The sequence below is a fragment of the Uloborus diversus genome, chromosome 9, assembly GCF_026930045.1.
Source record: "Uloborus diversus isolate 005 chromosome 9, Udiv.v.3.1, whole genome shotgun sequence".
Taxonomy (NCBI): Eukaryota; Metazoa; Arthropoda; class Arachnida; order Araneae; family Uloboridae; genus Uloborus; species Uloborus diversus.
The window spans coordinates 1,830,705-1,856,688 of NC_072739.1; positions in this window are offsets into that span (position 1 = coordinate 1,830,705).

The following is a 25,984-nucleotide window of genomic DNA, read 5'->3' on the forward strand; positions in this document are numbered from 1 at the left end:
GAGAGTCTCAGTTAGTCTTGGTTTAACGGACCAATACAATTCGGCAACTTCTTTCATACTGCTCGTAAAGATATAGCATCGTAAAAAGTTGTTACGAGACACTTTTATAATGACTGCCAGTTTTTAAAACAGTTTATTCATTTATAAACATAAGTTGCAGCATTCTTTGTTCATTCTCTGACGAACAAAGATCAATTCACGTTGCGCGTTCGATTTTGCCAGATCGAACGTGTATTCATTCAGTCCTGCTCTTCGGATGCTTCAAGTTCTTGCTCGGGAGAGATCGGACACGAATGGCGGTGTTTAGGTACGTCGTCGAAATCATGTTCGGATAAATTTGCAGCGGTCTAACTCTGACGTCACAAGAATGGGTGGAGCTACGTAACCTTCTGACGTCACATCCTTTCTTTAGCTAGTTCATTTCAGTGAGCGCTATAAAATGGAGAAAAGCTACAATAGTGGAAACTTGAGCTCGCTTGGCGGGAGGACGCATAGTCTAAGGTTTTAACATTACAGATTAGTCCTGCCTTTAGACGCTTATCCGAGACCGATGCCGAACGGATTAGATATCATTTCTATCACCATGCATAAAAAGGTGATAAACAGGACTCTTTTTTGATTTCATTTCGATGTTCCATCCAATGAAATTCAAATTTTGACTTATATTGCAACCACCTGTTAAAAAGCCTGGTAGTTACATCGTAGCTTTGCTATTAACATTTTTTAATATGTTGACATTCTTCTAGTTAATAAAACAAGATTAAAAATAGTCTAATATGTTTGGTCTTAAGTAACGGAGAAAATAAACGAAATTTGTACTTTTAGTAGCATCACATAAGCAGTTAGACTAACGTACTGATAGACCCGCATTCTGTGTGACCTATGCATCTAGCGATCCGTCGAGCAGGCATGCTTCTTTGGAGGAATGATTGGTCTATTCCGGAAAGATAACTTTCACTGCAGCCAATTGGGACAAAAGAATCCATCTTTCAAGAACAAGCGGTGTTTGTTGCGCAACCTTTTTAATCGTACAGTAGAGAACCAATTATCCGGGAAGTTCGGGACCATCGCTATCCCGGATATCTGAATTTCCCGGTTTTCTGAATCGCTAAAAACCTCTGTTAGCCGATTGTTTATAAAACTTAAATTACTATAGTAAATAGTAATACATATTAAAATAAGAAGAAAACAGTTCAGAAATGCTTATAAATACTATCGAAATATTAAAAACTACTAGTGAAAAAATAATTTAAACACAAAAAAACTTCAAGTTATTCATAAGACCTGAGACCATCACATTCAATCTGAAAAGGAAAAAAAAAAAAAAACACCACTTTTCGATGTTTTAAAACGAAAAAGAAAAAAAAATGAAGGGAAGGGCTTGAAACAAGTTTTTGAACGGAAAAATGCGAATTTCCTGCTATTCTGTATGAAAAAATTTGTTTTCATGAACGTGTTTTATTTTAAGTTTTTTTATAAAGATTTTGTGTTTGTGATTACGGCGGTTATTGATAACTATTGCTTTTTGCAATATCAATAGGAGTTAGATTTATGAGTTCTTGCAGTATTATTATAGTCATAAGTTTAACGATTTCTAGATTCCACCATTAACTATCCGGAAAATTCGCGAATCTGGTTTTCGGCGTTTCCCGCAATTTCGCTACATCACTAACGCTCTAAACGGCTTTAATTTTAAAGGCCATTCAATAAAATATTGCATTAGAATTCGACAATATTCATTTCTTAATTTCTTTAGTTTTCAGTTAGAATAAAACACGAAAAATTCCGACTTAAGAGTGTACTTCTTAATTCAAGAAAATATTTCGGAAATTTTGCCCCACGTAAAGGTCAACCCTTTGAAGTTCGTTTTTGTAAACATTTTCCCCAGTTTTTGAGTTAGTAATATGGTATTTTTTAAGAAACAGTTCATATTCTTTTAGGTATTTCAAAAAAAAAAAAAACTTATTTTTTCAAAAATTGCCGAAAATGCGTATTTTTAAAAAATGGCGGGAAAATCTGCAAACAGTTGCCGGTTTTCTGGTTTCCCGGTTTTTTGGTTCCCGGATAAAAGGTTCTGCACTGTATTTACAAGAAAAGTTTTTGTGAATTCTTGTCCAGTCACTGGACACACATTGCAGCGTGCATGGAATGTGCGATAATTTTTGACTTCTGAATATTGTTAGGCGCATTTAGTAAGCAGACATACTAAAAGTACCCGTCCCTAGAGGGTGAGATAAAGGTGGGAGGAAGGAGGAAGGAAAATTTTGGGTTTTTCGAGAAAATGTCGGAAACGGTGGAAAAAATGAAGTTTAAATAAAAGTTCAGGCTAAATAAACTTCCTATGAAACTGTCTCTACACATATGTGTCAAATTTCTAATAATTTTCCGGGCATATGTTGTGAAAAATCGATGATTTTCGGGAAAATTCTCTTTTTGTCAAACATTTGCTCCTTGTTCCTCCCGGGATCATTATTCAGGAAATTCATTATCGGCAAAGTTGTAGAGCTTTAAATTTCCCTCAATTTAATATGCTATTTTGTTATATTATATTCAACCAATAAAAAGTTACAAAATTTGAAACACACACTTTCATGGCAAAAAATGTAACATTTGCCTTTCACAAATTTCAAACTGACTCGAAAGGATCGCGCACTTCCTCTATCTTAAGTAAATTCGGCAATCCTGATGGACAATAAAGAAGTATTTGTGGATTACTACAACTAAAATGATGTTAATGAGGGGTGGGGGCGTGAAATTGTGACAAGGGGAAATGAAAGAGTAAGAAGTGTAACATCAAGCATTTTTTAATACGAATACGTATATGAAAAGCAGCTTGTAAAACGAACTTTGTGACAAAAGCTGGGCGGGAGGGGGCAAAAAATGTTGAAAAAAAAATTGACATTATTTATATGGACAGCCCTTTACCAAGGAAACGGACGAAAATTTACGTAATTACGCATGTGCAGTATGAAATTGCGGACTGAGGACGTACAGAAAGTCAGCGCTATACATACTGTTTAAGGAAATTGATGACGACATTGATTTAATTTAATTTGAATTTGTTGTTACTGAGGATACCTAGTCTACAAAACTGTTAGGCAGAAAGAGACAACTGTATAAACCATATGGACATCAATGTCAGTTAGAAAATTGAAACGACGGTATGCAAGATTTTTGTCCAACTTTCATAACAGTCAGCTGATAAATCCGCTAATGATGAAGCTGTTGAAAAACAAGACAAATACCCTCCGAGCTTAAGGTAATGTTGACGTTGATATTGCGACCGACGGCTCTCATCAGATGGCAAAATATTTTGGTAGCTGTCGTTTGAGAGGAAGTCCTCCTGGTTGTTCTCTTAATAGCCAAATCCAACTGATCACCACACACTGCTGTCAAAATGTATCAGAATACTAAAATCATACAACATGCATCAAATGCATATATCAAGAGTTCTTCCCCTGAATCCACTGAGGCTGCTGGGGTCACATGTATCTCTAATGGTATGGTGCTGTAGCCACAGAAGAAAAGTCCCTCAACGAGTTCCGTTACAGATCATTTATCAAATTATTATTATTTTTATATCTAACTCTGCCGTACCACCAGGTACACCTGTTAACCATAATTTGTGCTTTAGTAATCCCCAAATACTTCTTTATTGTTCATCAGGATCAGGGGTGCCAGAATTAAGAAGAGTAAATACCGGATAAGCTTCTAGGCGGGAAAAGGGGGAGGGGGTATTTTTGAGACGTCTATTCATGATAAATCTGAAAAATTCAATCGCAACAAAGCGTTTAACCTTACATAATGTCGCTTACCAAAGTATAAAAATCGTTTTCTCTGCGATTGACGACGCATGCGCAGAGATATATTTCCAACATTAGTTATTGAGCAAAGAAGAAACAACCATGCGGTTCCTCATGTGGTCTTCGGCCATAAAATAAACATACAAACCAAATCAAAAGGAAAATAAGTTTTCATTGCTGCCACATGATTTTCTTATTGCTCATTATTTCACATTTGTTTTACTTTATTTTTCCTCCTTAAAATAATGTCCCGTTAATTCAGTTAGAATAGGGCACTTTTACCGTCCCGTATTGAAGATCCCCGGGACGCGAGACAATTTTTCAAAATACGGGACTGTCTCTTGAAATCCGGGACGTCTTGCAACCCTGATCAGGATTGTCGAATTCATTGAGGAAAGAGGAAGTGCGATCCTTTCGTGTCAGTTCTAGATTTGTGAATGGCAAGTGTTTCATACTTACTAACTACCCCTAACAATATTCTGAAATTAAAAAATTCTCGCATATTCCATGCACGCTACACGCCTGTTTTGAGCCTTCATTTACTGGACTATTCTTCGTTTTCTGCATTCTATGTAGGTATCCTTTCATTACGATCATATTAAAAAAAAAAAAAAAAAAAAAAAAAAAAAAAAAACAGTTTAGAAAATATAAGTTTCGTTATAAAGAGACCTTTTTCACTCTGAATCGTGCGTTGCGCTATAAATATTAATTTATTTGTTGCAAAAATTGATATTGGACATAAAGTTTCAAATTTTCGTATTATTTTTATCAAAGAATACAAATACTATTTACTTCAAAGAACTAGATTCGTTACGAAAGGCATACACATCGAACATTTGTGGGAGAAAGACTTTCAATGTTAATCTTCATGCTTATGTACAATAGTTCTAAGTGCAATAGTTTCCGAAATATCACTTTTTTAAACCGTGCTCACTTTTTTAACCGATCATGCTGCGCTCCAACTTAAGAGAGGCAACAAACCTGAACTTAACTTATAAGTTATAATAAACCCGAAATTCAGAAAATTGAAATTTTGACTTATATTGCAACCATCAGTGAAAAAAACTGGGAGATAAACCGTTCTATGATTTTTTAGTCGACTTACGTCCTTCTCTTTCATTTAACAAGGTCGAAAATAAACGAATATGTATAGTCTTAAATTGTAGAATGAAATAACAAAATAGTAGTTTTGGTATCATCACAAATAGTAATAGCTCTCAACCTGACGTTCAGAGACACAGACAGGCATACCCGCAGCAACCTGCGTATCTAGCAATCCGTCGAGCCGGCATGCTTGATTAGTCCTTTCCGAAATACTTACCTTCACTGCAGCCAATCGTACATGAGTGCTGTTCTAAAATTTTAGGCATTAGTACAGTAAAAATAGGGGTCGGACCCAAACATCCAAAAAAAAAAAGCTAAACCTGGTGCAAATTGTTTATTACTCTCCCAATAAGAACAGGTAAAAAGTCCCACCCCATTGTGCGTCGGGTTTTGGAATGGGGGGGCATCTAAAAATTGCAGTTTTGCGTATTTTTTCAGAATTTTTAGAATAAATTTAAAGTGAGAATATTATGTTATACTAAATTTAAAAGCATAAAATTGAAGGTTTTTGACCCCCAAGAGGGATGACAAAACCCACAAATGCTACAGAGCCCCCCTATCCCCGTAAAGCGAAGCAGTACCCCCGAACCCCCCTCCATACATTTCATATGGAAACATTATTTTATGCTAAGAAAATTGTTAGAAATCAAGTGTGTCCATTTTCCAAGAGCGATGGTGCACCTCCTCTCAAAGCTACAACACCCCCTCCCCTCTGCCAAATAAAATAAATCCTCACCCCCCCCTCACCTTTTATTTCAAGTAGAAGTATTATTTAATGCAAATCTAAAATGCATAAATCAGGACTGTCCACCCCATAAGAACAGTAGCTCACGTCCCAAAACGAAATTATGTACTAAAATATTATCCCCCCACCCCCTCTGATGGTGCACATTTGATTAAATGGCCAGAAACGCCAGAATGCTGAACTGTTTTTTGCTTTCAAATGATTTCTCCTAAGCTTGTAACAAAAAGTCTTCGTTATCAAGATGTTTTTTGGAATCTAGATCCTCAGCAAAATCGTTATTGTTGCAGCTATGTCTAACACAGTTTGTGCATATAATTGAGCACTTCAGTCTACATTCAGACTTTTCAAACATTCACTATATCCAATGAACCCCTCAGAGCAAGCACAAGATTTGAGACGCAGAAAGTCTTCTAGAGCAGAAGGCTTGGCTGTTGTAATAGGACTTCATTTATATTTCTGTGGTGCTTTCTTTACACCCATCAAAAATGACACTAGCTTTCCCATACTTACAAGTGACCTACACGCTGCATTGCTGGCATATTTCCTTGAAACTTACGTATAATTACCAAAAATATGTTCAAACGAGTATCTTCCTTCTATTACATATGAGGCAGTGAGAAGCAAAGGGCAAAATTAAAAATTTGGAGATAACCAGTACAAATGGTTGGTGAACCTCTCCTATATCTTGGGGCAAGAAATGGTCCAAGTAGACCTGGTAGTTGCTTCTATACAGCATGATTTAGAAAAAAAAATCAATGAAAGTCTACCTAGGATCTTATCTTTAAACGCGTTTTATTCAAAACTTGAAAATGTCCACTTACATCCCTTTGCTTCTCACTGCCTCATATATGACACCAGCTGTTCGTTCTGTGATATTGGATGAACCTTTTGCTTCAGATAATAGTACTTTAACGACACAGGATTTTTTTCCTTCTGAAACCAGATTCATCGAATACTGATGGAGGATCAGCGCATAACTCGTACCAGAAGTTTTTAGCAATTTGTTATTCCATCTTTACTGTTCATACCTTTCGGTGTAAAAGATGGTTTGGGCTTACACATCTTTACAGATAGTAACTACTCTCGTAACAGAAGCTAAAGACATAACTGCTTACCTCCTTTACAAAGAAATGCCACAAAATTGTTTGCCTTCAATATGTTTTGATGTTACTACCCGAACGTTAAAGGTCTTATCGCAACTCATTTTATCATCAGCGAGCAATACCCATACCAACTTGAGAGGGAAGAAACTTCTGGGGCTTTAGAAACGGATTGAGATTTCCAAACTGGGAGAGAAAAATGTGTAAATATTTAGCATTCTATTGATGTATTGCTCAATGCTCTCATCAAGACTTGTTCTATCGTTGAATCACTACAGGTTCTAGACCACCTGAATTTGTCACTGCGTTAGATCGATGGATAGCTGATGTTTGATGTGATCAAATTTTTTTTTATCGCATAATGTACTCAAAAGTTTCAGATAGAGTTGCAAGTATATGTCCGCATATTTAGCATAATTCATATAACCAGCTGCGTAAAAGAGAGGTAGCTTGGTGTTTGCAAATGAGAACCCCCACCGACTTAGAGGGTGCAGAATTGCCCGTCTCACTATTGGCAATTCCGGTTTGTCCCACCCTTACGATGATAGCAAAAAATTGTAGAAAAGTTGAAGTAAGTTAATCAAGAAGATGTAGGGAAACTTTGGTCAATTTGGACTTTTTTTATGCTGCACAGAAATTTTTTTTTCCAGCGCTCTAAACAGTTTAATAACTCCAGTCACAAATAATTAGATTACTGAGCTCGCTTAGATCTTTTAGAATTATCATTCTGACATTACCATATCATTGTGAGGCATTTTGTACTTCGGAAAAGTTTTAATCAGGGAAATTTTTTCGTGAACTTCACTGCAAATGTGCACTCACTGTGATTTTAGAATGTAAATTCAGGGTCCCCCCCCCCCAAAAAAAAAGCGATGGCGCGCCCCTTAAGTGTGACGGAGTACCCATCAAGAATAAAAGTCCTCAATAAAGAAAGAAATACCCCTTGAAAAAACTGCCTTAAAAATTCCAATGACGCAAAGCTGCTCCATGGACACCCCCCCCCATTCCCCCCCGCCTGTACACCCCTGTTAATTAGAATTTTTTATGTGAGAGTTTATTGTTTTACTATTATAGAGTGGTTTCTGCGAGGTTTCAGAATTTTTTTTAAGTAATAGAAATTATTTTTATTTAAATAGAGGATTATTTCGTCTCCCCCCCTTCCCCCCAAAACCCGACGCGCAAAGTGCTGGGACTTTTTACCCCTTCTTGCTGGAAGCGTAAGAAGTAATTTGCAACAGGTTTCACTTTTTTTTTTTGGATGTTTGGGTTTGGCCATTTTTTGGCCTAATTTTACTGTACTAATGGTTACTTTGCCATTATTCATATTATACGGATGTGGTTTTTATTAGGTATGTTTTTATCTTTTTGAAGTTTCTTAAATTTATTATTTATTTAGCTATGCTTTCAATTCATAAAAATGGCATTGAAGTGGTTTTTATTCTATCACTGAAAGTTAATTTGTTAGTTGTATCGATAAAATAATTTATTTTTATTCTTTTAAAAAATGTCAAACGGTAGCTTCATTTTCATTACCGTGAAATTTCTACTCAATTGCTTATTTATTTTATTTATTTTCTTTACTTATTTATTTATTACTAGCAAAAATACCCGGCGTTGCCTGGGTCAGTAATAATTCTTAGAAAAAATCGTTACTTGCTTTTGTTTTCTATTTTAAGTGAAAGAATTTAAAACACATCTTTTTGACGTGATTAAAAATCGAGTTTCTTCCTTACCCATAAAACTAAAATAGCAATAAGTATAAAGAACAAAGTGGTATTGATTTAGAAACGAAAGCACTATATTTAAGCATATACAAATTTAAAAAACATGAAATTAATCTTCTCATGTTTAAAAAGATTAATCTGTTGATACTTTTTTTTTAACACGGAGTCTAAAACCTTCTCTGTATGGCTAATGAAGTACGAAGCGATTAAAAAAAAGGAAACTGCGCTCGAAATCCCCTTATACTTGCTTTAGTTATTTCGGGAAATTTCAATCATTGTGGCTCTTCGTGCGATTTTACCGAATTTGCGAAAGTCGTTTCGGGGTACCTTCGATGATGCTCTCCCATTCTTTCCTTACTTTGTAAAACGATAGATTAATTTTCGTTACAGAGATATCGTCGCCAGATGCTGAGATATTTTTGGTCACCATAAAATGGCGCTAAACTGTTTCATCCGAAATGTTACCAAAATAAGTAATAAAATTTGGTGATTGTTTGAAATTGTGCAAAAAGGAAAATTAATGGAAGTTTTTGTGCTGTTTATGGATTTGCTTAATTTAGTTGCTGGATTATTTAACACAGTAAAAAAAGTCTTGAAAATTCTTTGATTGGCGATATTTTGTTTACATGGTGAAAGCTGAGAAACATTATGACGTAGTCTTTGGCTTCAAAAACAGCAACGTTGAAAAAACTGCCAAATGCATCAGCTACGGAAATGTTTCTGCAAGAATTTTGGCGATCTGCTGGTTGTTTGGATAATGACTAAGTGTTCAATCAGCATAAATAATAATAAAAACCATTAACTACATTAAAGTTCCGTTTAAATGGAAAATCATCAGCCAAATCATGTATTATTTGCCAATCTTGTGCAAAAATCTTACTTCAAGATTTGACTTGAGAAAAGCCTTGAAGTCAAGGGTGAAGTCATATTTCTTTAAAAAGTCCAATCCGAGAATAAAGGGGTCCGTGATATCAGCAACAAATGCTGTATGATGGTAGGTGGCATTCCCAAACACTATTTCCAAGTCCAATTTACCCTCAATATCAATTTTGTCACCCGTCACAGTCTGGAGACTTACGCGTGGCGATGTCCACAACAGTTTCAATCCAAAATCACAAGCCACATCTGTCCTAACGATTGCCACATTGGCTCCAGTGTCGACAATCAGTTTGCAAGGATTCCCATTTACATGTGCGTAAATGAAAAGTCCATCACTACCACTACTAGAAGAGGAAATCTGCAGAGCTCTGGTGGTTCTGATTTCCTTCCCTCGCGTAGCTGGGCGAGCCGGACAGCTCCTTCGCAGGTGCCCTTCAGTACCGCATTTCCAGCACTTCTTCTCTTGTTTCTTTTGGGCTGTTATGCTGTTCAGATGTCTTGCCAAGTCACCGAGCTGTTTCTCAAATTCAGCGAGGTGGGACGAACTGGAATCAGACTCCTCAGCTTCCTGAGTCCGGATTAGATGGCGATCCACACGGGTTGCTTTTTGGGCGGCCTCGTATCTCAACGCATATACCAAAGCGGATTTCAGGTTGTTTACATTCGCCATCCGGAGGGCCATCTGGATTTCAGGATTCCGAACTCCGTCGATGAAGTAGTTGAGTGCCAGGTTGTCTCGAACATCCGCAGGACAGTCGCAAAACGCAAAATGACAGTCTCTCGACTTCCGCCGTTAGCTCTTGCAGGGTTTCCCCGGTTTTCTGGAAACGGAACTTCAACTGGAGTCGGCTGAAATCTCGGCCTCTTGCAGGACATCTTTATATATATATATTTTTTTTTATAAATATTTTTCTGGTACATGTGGGGTTACGAGGCAATTTTTTATCAACATGAAATTTCGAACTTCCAAAAGAAGATTTTTTTTTTCTATTCGGGCTAGTGCACAGTGTTGGTTCACAGTTTCCGACGCAAGTCGGCACGAGTTGCTGTTGTTTAAATTACATGAAACCTTTTTCTACATGATCGGTCCTTATCCATCCCATCGGTCTCCTTAACTGATTCCGAGATTGAATCATATTCCTCTTCGGAAAATGCTTTTAGAGGTTTTAAGAATCCCAGATCAAGGAAAAATAAAGTTCCTCCGATTTGGGTTGACGGAACTAAAGACTCTGATAGTCGGTTAAAATTGTTTTCTGAAATGGTCGATGTCACAATTAAGTGCAAAATTAAACATGACGAGATTATGTGTTCCATGCCCAGTTTTGAAGCGCATAAAAAAAATTAAAAACGTACCTTGATGATAATTTCATAGGGAACCACACGCTTAGATTGCCCGAAGAGAAACAAATTAAGATTGTTATCCGCGGATTACCCATACAAACTGAATTGGACTGGGTTACTGATAATCTAACCATACTAGGATTCGTCCCCCAACATGTTACGCAATTGCAAAAAATTGGTCAGGAAAAAAACAAATTGCACTTGTTTCTCATTTATTTGAAAGATCAAGACGCAAATGATAAAATCTGATCGATTGAGAGATTAGGGAATTTCGATATTACCCTTGAACCAATGAGGAAAAAAGACATTACGCAGTATTAGAACTGCGAAGAATTTGTTCACCCCTCGTTTAGTTATGCACGACCTTCCGTCTGCCTTGTTTGTGCGGGGCAGCACAAAGCTAAAGACTGCCGAAAACCCCCAAACGTACCACCCTCATGTTTTCACTGCAAGGGTGAACATTTGCTAACTTTAGAAGTTGTGCAAAACTACAAAATCTCATTGACTCCCAGAACCGGAGAAATAAAATTGAAACTCGCGCTAATTCGGGTCCTTCACACCAAATCTCTAGTCCTGTTATTGATATTCAACAGCCACCCCCCCCCTTTTTCTACAAAATAAAAAAAAATACTATTGACGATAAATTAACAATTACTTTCCAAAATCTGCTGTCTGAACTGCGTAATTAATTGATGTACTTTTTGTGTTTCTTCTTTCTCCCAGTTTATTTTCATTTTACATCTGATACTAGCTGTTTTGGTCTTCCCGCCATTTTCGTACATTGAGTTGGCGTGGCTTATTGCCGCGGATTTATGGCCGTCCAATGAGCGTGCTGCTTAACAATTCATAACTCTGGAGGTGGAATTTGATTGTTACGACTGAAGTTCCATTTCATTCTGAGCGCAGTGAATGACCTGTACCAGACCCGTGACGTTGGCACCCAAGATGCAGCCTTCGCCGAGTCCTTGGTAAGACTCCTTCATTGTGCTCCTAAGTTCTCAGAACCCTGTAAAGCTCTCGTAGCTAAATTAGAAACCTCCCCATTCAGCTCCCCTAAGAAAACATGTAAACCATCCCCCCCCAGTACTGTGACTCCAGTAAAAATCTCCAATAATTTTTCCCCCCTAGATAAGAGCGCTACTGCTCCAATTACAGAGGAAACTCCTCCTCCCCCCTCTACAGTGGGATTACCCCCTCTAGTTATATCAACCCCCCAAGATTACTTTCATTTTGTCAGGGATCTCAGCATCCACTGCAAATTATTTAAAATCAGAAGCCTAACCCGCACCAATGAGTGCCTAATTATCTGTGATGATCCCACTGAAAGAAATAAATTAATTCAGTATCTCAAAAATAATCAGGTGGAGTTCTACTCCAGGCGGGACAAAGGCCCTAAGTTATTGAAATTTGTGATCCGAGGACTTCCCACTCGCACCAGCACCGAGGACCTTGCGTCTCACATCAAAGAATTAAATTTCACTCCAATTAAAGTCGCCCAACTAAAACGGGGAAATAATACTCCCCTCCCCCTATTCCAAATTACCCTACCTGACAGTGAACATTCCGCTAAATTTATGGAAATCAAAAACATCATGTTCACTGTGGTTACGGTTGAAAAATACCGTAACCGCAAAGTCGTAAGACAATGTTACGCCTGCCAGGGGTTCAACCACCTGGCAGTTAATTGCAACCGCAAGGTCCGATGTGTTGTGTGCGGTGGGGAACACACAAAATCTTATTGCCCCAACTTGGGGAACCAGGAAAAAGTGTGCTGCAGTAATTGCGGGGAAAATCATGCGGCCTCTTATAGAGGCTGCAAGGCTTTCCCCAAACTCAAAATTCAGATCGACAAGCCCCTATTCAAGAGTAACTTTAGGCGTGAAGCCTCTTATGCTGCAGTGTCCTCGGGCACCAAAACTTCACCTGAGTCCCCCCCCCCCCCAGGAGGAGTTTAATATCCTTGAAATAGTCTCATTACTTAAAGAACTTAATCAATTTTTTAAGGGGGTCCGGGACACAAAATCCTCAAATTTTGCAATTTTTTTTTTATAATTTGAAAAATTGCTCCGTTTTTTTCTGCTTAAGAGGACGTTTGAATCTTGTTTCTACCTTAAATATAACGAAAGTTATAGTTATTTTTGTTGCATGCATCTAACGAATGTGTACATAAGTTTAAAACTTTAAACGCGTTTTTCTCCATGATGCAATTTTTCCCGATTTCTTGCATTCAAACTCTTATAAGTCAGGAACCGATAGAGATAAAGTAATGAAACTTGGAGCATATCTTTTTCAAGCAATTTACTTTAACTTTTATTCGGCGAATTTGAAAAAAACGTTTACTTCAAAAATTATGATTTTTTTAAAAAAAAGTATCTTCGAATTTTTCGAAATTTTTCTTCAAATATTTTTTATTTTTTATTGAATCAATATTTTTAAAATCGCCGAATAAAAATTAAAGCTTAGATATATGTGCATACTTTTTTGAAAAAAAATTGAAAATTGACCAACAATATTTTGAGTTATAGCAATTTAAAGCAACCCCATTTTTTTGAAAAAAACTAATTAAATTTAAAGAAAAAAATAATTTTTTTTCATATTTATGTTATGATTTTGTTTATTAAATAAATGATGAATCAGTTCAAAAAATTTCAAAACTCTAAAGTACATAATAAAAAAATTTTCAAAATGTGTCCCGGACCCCCTTAACTTAAAGAAAATAATTTCTAACCTCAAGAACGCCCTCCCTAAACTCAAATCGAGTCACAGCACCCTTGACAAAATCTCCACTCTAGCCCAGATCTTTTTTGATCTTGACTAGTTCTTTTCTCTTTTTCTCTCTTTTTCTTTTCCCATCTATCTTAGCTTAAACGCAGCCCCGTAAACTTTCTTAAGACTTTTTTTCTCAATTTCATTTTCCCATTGAGGGATCTTGCCAAGGATTTACTCGATGGTCGAAACCGACCAATGACAAGCCAGCGCTCCCTTCGGGAGCTCCTCCCATCATTCACTACACCTGAGGATATGGGGCTTCGCCCCGGGTGCCTGCAAGACATCGTTACTCTCCGTGTCATTTCATTTTCATTCCCGTTCTGGATTCCGTCAGAGACGGACGTCTCCTCATGACAGGAAACAAGGGGAAACCCGCCGCAGGAGTGGCGAAGAGGAATGCGGTGTCGGTCAGCGGTGAGGCGGTCGGGAGTAATCCCTTCTGTCCGAACCCAGCGCCGGCACTTACCTCCTCATTCGATTTTTCCAAAGCGCTGCAGACGAATTATGTTAAATCCTGGGCAGATTGTGTCCCAGATGATGACTCATCCATGGATGAAGAGGGCGATTATGACTCGCCCTTGTCCTACTCCGAAGTAACCCAGATCTTGAACTGGGGCCAAGAAATCCTCACTCACCTCCGAGATGAGACTTTCATCACCAAACACATTGGAATCACCATTGCGAGCGCAGTGAACGACCTCTACCAGACCCGCGACGTTGGCACCCAAGATGCAGCCTTCGCCGAGTCCTTGGTAAGACTCCTTCATTGTGCTCCTAAATTCTCTGAACCCTGTAAAGCTCTCGTAGCTAAACTAGAAACCTCCCCATTCAGCTCCCCTAAGAAAACTTGTAAACCATCCCCCCCCCCCAGTACTGAGACTCCAGTAAAAATCTCCAACAATTTTTCCCCCCTAGATAAGAGCGCTAATGCTCCTATTACAGAGGAAACTCCTCCTCCCCCCTCTACAGTGGGATTACCCCCTCTAGTTATATCAACCCCCCAAGACTACTTTCATTTTGTCAGGGATCTTAGCATCCACTGCAAATTATTTAAAATTAGAAGCTTAACCCGCACCAACGAGTGCTTAATTATTTGTGACGATACCACTGAGCGTAATAAATTAATCCAATATCTCAAAACTAATCAGGTGGAGTGCTACTCCAGGCGGGCCAAAGGCCCTAATCTAATGAAATTTGTGATCCGAGGACTTCCCACTCGTACCAACACCGAGGACCTTTTGCGTCTCACATCAAAGAATTAAATTTCTCTCCAATTAAAGTTGCCCAACTAAAACGGGGAAATAATACTCCCCTCCCCCTATTCCAAATTACCTTACCTGACAGTGGACATTCCGCTAAATTTATGCAAATCAAAAACATTATGTTCACTGTGGTTACGGTTGAAAAATACCGTAACCGCAAAGTCGTAAGACAATGTTACGCCTGCCAGGGGTTCAACCACCTGGCAGTTAATTGCAATCGCAAGGTCCGATGTGTTGTGTGCGGTGGGGAACACACAAAATCTAATTGCCCCAACTTGGGGAACCAAGAAAAAGTGTGCTGCAGTAATTGCGGGGAAAATCATGCGGCCTCTTATAGGGGCTGCAAGGCTTTCCCCAAACTCAAAATTCAGATCGACAGGCCCCTATTCAAAAGTAACCTTAGGCGGGAAGCCTCTTATGCTGCAGTGTCCTCGGACACCAAAACTTCACCTGAGTCGCCCCCCCCCCCAAGGAGGAGTTTAATATCCATGAAATAGTCTCATTACTTAAAGAACTCAACCAATTTTTTAACTTAAAGAAAATAATTTCTAACCTCAAGAACGCCCTCCCTAAACTCAAATCCAGTCACAGTACCCTTGATAAAATCTCCACTCTAGCCCAGATCTTTTTTGATCTTGACTAGTTCTTTTCTCTTTTTCTCTCTTTTTCTTTTCCCTTCTATCTTAGCTTAAACGCTGCCCCGTAAACTTTCTTAAGACTTTTTTCTCAATTTCATTTTCCCATTGCGGGATCTTGCCAAGGATTTACTCGATGGTCGAAACCGGCCAATAGCAAGCCAGTGCTCCCTTCGGGAGCTCCTCCCATAATTCATCTACACCTGAGGATATGGGGCTTCGCCCCGGGTGCCTGCATGACATCACTACTCTCCGTGTCATTAATGACACTATACCCGCACATCCGGCAAAAGAGCTCCCGTTCTCCCCCGAAGGAAAATCATGAACCGTGTCGTTAATTGCACTTACATCCGCTTCTTCTCAAGACCTGCAGGAAGTATATCATCGTCCTGCGTGAGGAAGAAGAGATATCTGCACATGGCTCCATCATTGCTCATGGCTTCCCCGCGAAGTTTAAGTGGCTGTGTTCACTTCCTCCAAACCCGCAAGTAATTTTAAACTAACGCGTAGCCTCTTTGCCTGTAAAAGTGTTCCTCCGCCGGTACACAAACAACGCTGCATGGCTACAATTTCAAGGATGGCGTTGCTATGACCATGGATATAAACAATGCAAATCACCTTTCTACCTTCGATAGATGGCGTTGCGAATTTACAGAAATTCTTCTAACACGGGATCGTTTTGCTCTTTGTTAAAAGCTAGAACGCCATCTAATGAGTTGCTGTTTTGGTTTGTTTTATTTTTCTCGAGTATATTTCAATCCTCTAAAGATCTCAAGTTGGGGAATGTGGAGCAAAGTGAAATATTATTGATAACAAACCCATATTTAGCCCCTTCAAGTGATCCCTTTGATTTCAATTAATATAATAATTACTAGCTGCGTCGCCCGGCTTTGCACGGTTCACCTCGAAAATAAAAGTTATGTCAAGTGACGCGAGTTCAACACTCAGGCTTGAACCAAAAAAAAAAAAAAAATGTCAGTGAAATTTTGCGGCAGATTGCGGAAAAACCCCAAAAAGTAAACATTTTAAATCCCCTGTTTACAGGAAAAGCCTCAAAACAAAAACAAGAATTTTACCTGTTCTTATTGGAGAAAAAAATGGCCACAGATCTTTTATCTCAATGATTTTCTTCACCGCTATACATTCTAATAAAAGCGTTGTTGCGGAAAGTTGAGATGAAGCACTGAATAATAATTTAAATGGGGGAAAGCCTTCGAAAAATAGGGATTTTTTCTCGAAATCCGAGTTTTGTAATTAATATTTTTAAATTGATATCTCCGCTAATTATTATCGGAGGATTATGTTAAATAGCCAAACATAAAGACGGGAAGATTATGAATCCATCGATACCTGGTTCGATGGTCAGTTCACTGTCGTTCGGGAGAAGAAGCTTGAACATACATAGATACGCTCAGTTTTTAATTATATAAGAGATAATCGAAGCAGAAGCTATATGTTCCTTTTTTAATTCCGTTCTTTCTTTCAAGCTCAATAGATGGCGCTGCTTTGCACAAAGAGTTTTATTAGTTTAATTATGAAAAATAATATTTCTGTGCCATTACTAAGTTCAACCACTGCGTTCCTATTGAAAAACATTCTGACAATTGAATTAGGTTTTTCAGATAGTGACTCTGTGATGAAAATGTTAGTGGTAAACTTTTATTTCAAGTTGGTTTAACCACACAAATTTTGTCTAGATGTATTTGTGGAATCGATCACTGTGCTACTGGAATGACATATGGCAAAAATAAAGAGGTAACCGTTGCTGGCTTCCAAAATTATCGAAACGAAAACAAAAGCTCTCGATTAAAAAAAAAAAGTCCATCGTCAAATGAAACAGCCGAAAGCCAAAATAAACGGTGGTTGCGTGTTCAGAGTTTTAAAAAGGAATAATTATTACGCTTTATTCTTGTTGTCAGATCGCACTGTCACGTTTGTACTTAAACGTCCACCAATCGGGTATAAAAAACGGTTTAAAAAAAAAAAAAAAAATCAGGGTATCCCCCCCCCCCCCAAAAAAAAAAAATCCTATTTCAAGTTGCACACCTTCTTATACTTATCTTTTTATGTCAAAACAATTGTAAAATGAGTTTCATGTTAATTGAACAACGGCAACCCGTGCCGACTTGCGTCGGAATGTGTGAACCAGCACTGTGTACTAGGTGGAATGAAAAAAAAAGAAACTTCTTTTTAAAGTCGAAATTTCATTTTGATAAAAGATTGCCCCTTGAGTCCCACATGTAGCACAAAAATATTCGTCCAACTTAAAAAAATATTTAGGTGTCCAGCACGAGGCCTAAAACTTAAAATTTCCATTAAATATGATTTTTTTACATGTAATTTTAAAAAAATGTAAGGTGAATTTTACGAAGTTCTGAAGCTGAAATATATTTGCAGCCAAGCAGGTAATTAGGGTCAAAAAGAAGTGTTTGCTCTTCTGCAATATTAAGGCCTCCTACACAGTACACAAAGATAAGGTTTTTTTTTCAAGTTGAAGTTTTTTTTTTTTTTCATTTTAATTACCTTTTTTTTTGCATTATTCATTTACAAATGTTGATTCAAAAACTGTGTTCGCTAATAATTTTTGAACTTGAAATTTGATTTAAACTTATGTGCAATTAAAAAATAAAAAATAATTAATTTCTTGAAAAAAAAAAGAACAATTTCGGCCTCTTGTTGGACATCTATACATTTTTTAATTTGGATAAATATTTCTGTGGTACATGTGGGGTTATACAGGCAAGCTTTTATCAACATAAAATTTCGGAACTTCAAAAAAAGTTTTATTATTATTCTTTTTTTTTTCTTTCTATTCGGGCTAGTACACAGTATTGGTTTTCACTTTCAGGCGCAAATCGGCACGTGTTGCCGTTGGTCAAATTACATTAAATTTTTTTTTACAATTGTTTCAACATAAAAGGAAAAATATTAAAGGGTGTGCGACTTGAAACATCGAATTTCGTTTGGGGGGGGGGGGACACCGTAACAAATTTAACCAATTGATCCGTATTACTGTTCAGAATCAAAGGGAGAATGAAGCGTTGAATGAAAATATTACATCAGTAATACATTAGAAGTAAAAAACAGCAATCTTGCAAATAATTGAGAAGACGAATACATACTTAAACATTACTCAGAAGGGTTAATTTCAAGAATTAAACTAAAAAATCTTACCCGCAGTTCATTGTATAAAACAGCGCCATCTATTGAGAGTCAAAGAAAGGACCAGATGGTAAGAGAGCAAAATGCACCGATAATATATTAGGAACAACACTTACGAAAAACATGCGATGACCCTGTAAAATATTGATCTAATTTATTAAAATAATAGGATCTCTTTAAAAAGTTTGGTTTGTTTTTAAAGGTGGCGCTACCTGTGTAACGTCAAAGGTAGAATGGAATAGTAGAAGAAAAACACGCATGGATAGCACATTGGGAGTAAAACAACGCTCCTCGCAAGAAATGAGAGGATGAAAACACATACGCACATTTTAGACCGATCAATTTTGATAATAAAACCGATTTATCTCGAAAAAGTTCAAAATTTAAACAGCGTCATCTGATGGAAGTAAAGGCAGAATGAACTGTGAAGAGAAATTAATTAAAAAACAGTACAAACGCAACGGGAGAATAAAATGACAGATGAAACCAACAGTGAAGACTTGTTCATGCATTACTCCGAAATACTAATTTTTATTGCAAAACCAAAACTTTTTTGATTTTGTCCACATAAGGCTTTGTAAACCGTGGAACTATGTGCACAGAGCATTGAAATTACTTTAAAATTGAACAGAAACGAGATGACCTATTACATTTGGAAATGAATTTAATGTACCACCCCCCTCTTCTAGAAAAAACAATATATATATATATATATATATATATATATATATATATATATATATATATATATATATATATATATATATATATATATATATATATATATATATATATATATATATATATATATATATATATATATATATATATATATATATATATATATATATATATATATATATATATATGTAATATGAAAAATCCTTTGCTAGGCCTTTTCCATATTAAGTTCTGTTCACTTATATGTCAGCGCGTATGAGTCACAGACATTATTTATTACACACTTAAATGCTTCTCACACCATATATGGCTATGTTCTGGGCTCAGATAAGATTCCCCTTAAAGTACCTACCAGACACTTTTTTTCCCTCCAGACTTAAGCCAGCCTCTGTCTGCGGTGCAAAGCCCAATAATATTTCGTTATCGCAATCTGCTCCTCCTATATAGATCACGTGAGATCACATGATCGAAGGATAATTATCTGTAATCTTTTAATGATATTCCCTATATAAAAATCGTAGCACAACTAAACAAGGGGGTTAGTCAAGAGAAGTTCCTGCTGTTATATTCCATGTAAAAATAAAGATGTGATTTGTAAATGTAGCTTTGTCCTCTTCCTACGTGGTGGATTATCACGGCACAACACTGCAACAAGATTCGTAATAAGAACCGAGCGGCGGTTCTTACAAGCCGGTAGGATGATAAATGAGGGCAGAGCTGTAGCATTTTAAAATTTTTACAGCATTGAGTGATTTGCGTAAGATAATACCATGCTTCATCCGCAAGAGGATTTTTTGCTTCAAGACATCGAAACAGTATCGTTCGGAGTTAACCGCTAACAACAGTGAAACCACTTCAGAATATCCTAAGAAAGAAAAAAAGTTTTAAGTGCCAGATGGAGACCAGAGATCATTTCAGTGGAACTCCAGCGAAGATTTTTCCGAGTGTTGGTGCTCAGCGCATCTGTTGAATGTGAGAGTGTGACCCATCCAGTGTGCGAAAACATCATTAGGATCCACTTGCTGGTGATAAATTGTGCCACCATATGGTTTACTGTGATGATCAGATGAAAGATGCCTCGCTCGTTGAAAGTTCGATTTGCAAGGATCTCTTGTGTGTTTTTTTCCCTTTCGTTCAATTGAAATCTTGAGATCAGGCTGGTGATTGAGTTACATTTGTTTTTAGATTTCGGAATATGATACTTTTACTTTCTTGAAATAAGTATTTTCGTTCATATTGTGTTTTCTAGGGAAAGGTTTTCATGATCTCTTTGCATTAATTACGGCAAATATGTATAATATTTATCGGCCAAGCTCTTTAAAAGGCTCATGCCGTTATGGTAGTATTTTGTTTGGTTGCCAAAAATGTTTCATGTAATGTAAATGTGTTTTCTGTTCTGATTTAAAGTAAGATAGTCTTTTTTGTGGTACTATTTTTATCTGTCTTTAATTTGTAGCATTTGTTAAAATTTTACTAAATAATTTGAATATGAATGTGAAAAGTAGAAGAAATGCTTTAAAGTTTGGTGAAATTAGCGATAATGATATTGCGTAGTGGCAAAACTAGTCAAAACCTTGAAATAGAAAATGACCCAGAAATAGTCCCTTCTAATATAATTCAAAAATGGAAAACAAAGAGTCAAATCTAAAAGATGCGGAAACTCAAGCTGAGGTACCGCCTGAATTAAACGTAAATAACACAGATGCGGAATGCCAAACTGTTACTGAGAGAAAACAAGAACTAAATTTAGCCGGGATTTCTGCTACTGAAAATGAAGCAAAACAAACAAATACGGGTAGCAATCCAGAAATCTTATTGTTTGAGCCAAAGTTGGGAATAAATTTTTCAGCTTGGTTAGCTCATTTTAACCAACAAACGAACCTAAATAAATTAAACGATAGCTGGAAGTTAAAAAATTTTCAGAAATTTATTCGCGGATCCGCCTTAAAAATTTATATTAATCAATGTTTGTGTTGCACTTCTTTTCGCGAGATAATAGACATTTTTGAGGAACATTATTTCACCCCGATGAGTAGTTTCACAGATTTCCAGAACTTGAGATTCTCGGGAAACGCCAAAGAATTATTCTCTTATTTCACTGAAAAAGTAGAACTGGGGAGGAAAATAAATCTCAGTAACAAGCATATTCTAGAAGGGCTCTCAGTTGGGTTGCCGCAACAAATTAAACCTTTTCTGCTAATTAAAGACCCGCAAACTCCCACAGAATGGCTTCAAGTGGTCACTAAGATAATTAACGAGGTACCACGTGAAATGCCAAAAAATGAATTTGAGACCAAGACACAACAACCAAGTGCTTATAGGGGACCTACCCAATTTTATCAAAACTGGGTACCGCGAAACCAAATGCAAAACAATTTTCGGCAAAACCCTAATTACGCTCACCAAAGTAGAAATAATTTTCCACGAAATAATTTTAGTCAACCACAGGACAAACGTCGTGTTTTAAACCATAACGAAGAAAAGAACGCCCGTAAAAAACAAACAACACATTATACACTGGAGCTACCTCCTAATCCTTGTAAATTCTGCGCACAACAAGGAATTATTAACGCATATCATTGGGGACAAACCTGCATAAATAAACCAAATACCTCGACGGTTGAACCATTACTAGAGTCCCCGAATAAGGATAAACAATTTAGGGAAGGAGAGGAAAATTCAAATGAAGCATGACAATTACTAGTTCCCGGGTATATAGAAGGCGAAATAATCTACAAAAGTGAAAAGAAATTATATAATGAAAATAAATTATATAATGAAGTGCACACTAAAAATAAAAGAAACTCGAATTTATTGCAAAAGATATGTTTAAATTTAGATACAGGATCAACCTTAAACATTATTCCTAGTGTGATTGCAAAAACATTAAATGTCTCGATTGAAGAAAAAACAATCGTGAATGTTAAGCAAACGCAGGGAATTCTGACACTTAACCGAACATGCACGCTCCACCTTAAAGTTGGTAATATCGTTAGACCGGTGGAATTTTTTATTCTAGACACCGATTTACCATATGCCATATTAGGTTTAAAGAGTTGCATTCGATTTCATTTAGTCATTGACTGTATGAGACGGGTCGTTATGCAGGATCGGAAAAAACTGATCACTTTTTCTGAGTCCGCGCTAAATGATGTGTCTTTGCACATTTTGCCTGAAATCAAGGTTAAGGACAGTGAAAATAATGATCCTGGAAATGAAAATACTAAATTGAAGAAAAGTAAGCGTAGAAAAAGAGTTAACAAAACTAAAAAGAAAAAATGTTTTAAGGAAAATTGAACTGAAAATACCATAAAAAAGGCAATTAATAGCACCAGTAATCAAGAAGGAGAAAAAAAGAAAATTTGGAGAAGCGAAAAAAATGATTCTCTTCATTTTTCTAAGGTTTCCGTGTTGGATTGCGGGAGTGGAGGCCTACGCTCACGTCAGTCAATCAACGGGAATTCGGAAAACGGAGAAAATGCGGATCTGAAGGAAATGCTTCAAAATTATGACGATATATTTTCGATGAATAAGTATGATGTTGGAACTATTAGAATTGAACCACAACGGGTAAGGTTAACATCAGACTTACCGGTGACATTAAGGGCATATAAAACGTCCCCTAAACAACAGGAAGAAATTGACAATCAAATTCGAGAATTGTTAAAAGCAAAAATAATAAAAGAGAACTTACAAAAAGTATTGAGTGTTACATAAGTTTACCTCAAACTACAATGTCATTTTAATTGTACTGTGTTTTTATTAGTAACTGTAGTGTTATTGTATATGTAATGTGTATAATGTTATAACATTTCAGATTGAAGGAAAAAAAAAGGAAAGAGGTTGCAGATAATTTCCCGTTTTCATTTTTTTCCCCTATTCAATCCTGTCGTATTCTTTGGGGGAGGGGGGATGTAATATGAAAAATCCTTTGCTAGGCCTTTTCCATATTAAGTTCTGTTCACTTATATGTCAGCGCGTATGAGTCACAGACATTATTTATTACACACTTAAATGCTTCTCACACCATATATGGCTATGTTCTGGGCTCAGATGAGATTCCCCTTAAAGTACCTACCAGACACTTTTTTTCCCTCCAGACTTAAGCCAGCCTCTGTCTGCGGTGCAAAGCCCAATAATATTTCGTTATCGTAATCTGCTCCTCCTATATAGATCACGTGAGATCACATGATCGAGGGATAATTATCTGTAATCTTTTAATGATATTCCCTATATAAAAATCGTAGCACAACTAAACAAGGGGGTTAATCAAGAGAAGTTCCTGCTGTTATATTCCATGTAAAAATAAAGATGTGATTTGTAAATGTAGCTTTGTCCTCTTCCTACGTGGTGGATTATCACGGCACAACACTGCAACAAGATTCGTAATAAGAACCGAGCGGCGGTTCTTACATATATATATATATATATATATATATATATATATATATATATATATATATATATATATATATATATATATATATATATATATATATATACAGGGTCCATTATGAAAGTAATGAGCATTTACTGGCAGAATATATTTATTGAGCGTAATTTTTACAAATGTTCAATATTCTTCAAAATACATTCCTCTTGCATCAATACACTTGCGGAGACGTGTTTGCTACGCCTGAAAGGCACCCTGAAACTCTTCCAAGGGAATGCCTCTCAGGAACGTTGTAACATGGTGTTGGATGTTTCCCAAGGTTCCCCAATGTTTTCCTTTCTTCTCTCTCTCTCTCTCTTGAGTCGCGGAAACAAAAAGAAGTCACATGAAGCTAAGTAGGGACTGTAAGGTATGAGGGATCACCGGGACGGGGTGAGGGGGACATCCATAACGGGGTTCGTCGGCGACCTCCTCCTGGCTCTCTTTGAATGCCTTGTGCCACTTCCCAGACTGTGATCTTGAATTGCAATCGTCCTTGAAGGCTTCTTGCAGCATCTGGAATGTTTCGGTTGCATTTTTTCCAAAACTCACGCAACACTTTATGGCGTATCATTGTTCAAGCGAACGCTCCATTGCGTTATGTTACAAAAGTTGAAAACATAATTCAAGCGGAGGCACTTATCTCCGCTCACACTGCTCGAAAGCAACTGACGACTGGATGCATTGAAAGGGCATATCCCGCACCACATTTCCCAGCCGGTTTTACCGTGCTGCCATCTATCGTCGCGTCGCAATAACATTATGCTCATTACTTTCATGATGGACCCTGTATATATACATGGTTGCCACACTTCCGTCCAAGGGACGGAATTCCGTCTTTTCAAAAATTTCGCCAATCAGATTTTTTTTTCCATGTTCAAAATGATTTTTATAGATGAAACAAATCTTTACTTTTGAACCCCTCACTCTCAAAAAAGGTCTTATTCTTCTGAGGACAAAAAACTGACCCATCTGCTAAAGTTAAAAAGATAAGGTGTTTTTTTCCCCAAAAAAATAATTAAAAAAGTCACTCAATCTGTTGATTTCAACAATTCTTATCTTAATCTGGGAAATTTTATTAAAGTTTTATCACAATGCATCTTATAGCCAAGAATCTCATACCTGAATTTTTTTTAATTACTATTTTTTTGTATGAAATATGAACTATTTGTGTAACATGAACTATAAAATCTGAAGCTTTTTTCTGCAGTAGCAAATAGTAAGATTTTTTAATGTATTTTATTATTAAGTTCTTTTTCTGCTTTTACCTCCTAAAAATCTTGGACAATGATATGTTATTTTTTAATTTAGGTTTTAATTTTTACTTAATCTTACAATTTGGTTTTACTATATAGTTACTTCATCAAAAATTAGCATTATATATGTCTAAAACATCAAACAAACTAAGCGGTGACATTTTGGTGTCGCGAAATGGAGCCACGCGCTTTTCAGTCCTGACCAATTTTTAGAGTGGCACACATGTATATATATATATATATATATATATATATATATATATATATATATATATATAGATAGATATAGATATAGATAGATATTTTTTTGTCCTTTCGTTACCATTAAAAATTATGCAAATTAAATCTAGAATAAAATTCTAATGGGCCCCCTTGACAAGGAACATAATTCTGCTTTGGTGAACTAACTGAGATGTAGTATTTTGATAACGGAAGGACATCAAACTGTCACCTTACTATTGGACCTATTTCACGGTTGGAAAAAAAAATTAAATCACTTACCGAAAAGTTTAACTAGACATTCAACAGATAAAAGTTAACCTAAATATTATAAGCCGATAACAAGATATATTGAAAATACAGTTCGTAACAAAAAAAAAAAAAAAAGATTTTTTGCTCTGTAAAAATACAAAGAGAAAACTTGATGTGGCTCTTGACTTTCTGGAAGTCATCAAACTATTTGGAAAAAACTGGCTAAGATTTAAGAAAATCATTTATTTCTGAAGAGAATGGTATGTGGCAAGTGACAGAATGTTAAATTTTAAAATTCAGTGTCACGTCACCTTCTTCCTGGAATTCAACTATTTTAGCTCAAAAATAGTAAAAATCGCAAATTGTTTCAAACATAATGTTTTAATATTTCAATCCGATTTCTAGGAATAAAATATGCCTTACTCATCTAAAGAATTATCTGAGTAGAAATAAATAAATGAACAAATAAAATAGCAGCACCTTTCAAACAAAGCAGCTAATACACTTTTTTCCATTAAAAAATTCTTTAACCGTTTTCAAAAAGAAAAAAATTTAAATTAATAATCTCATTAAACTAAATACTCCATATCCAAAAAAAAAAGTTTGTTTTTCCCCAGCGG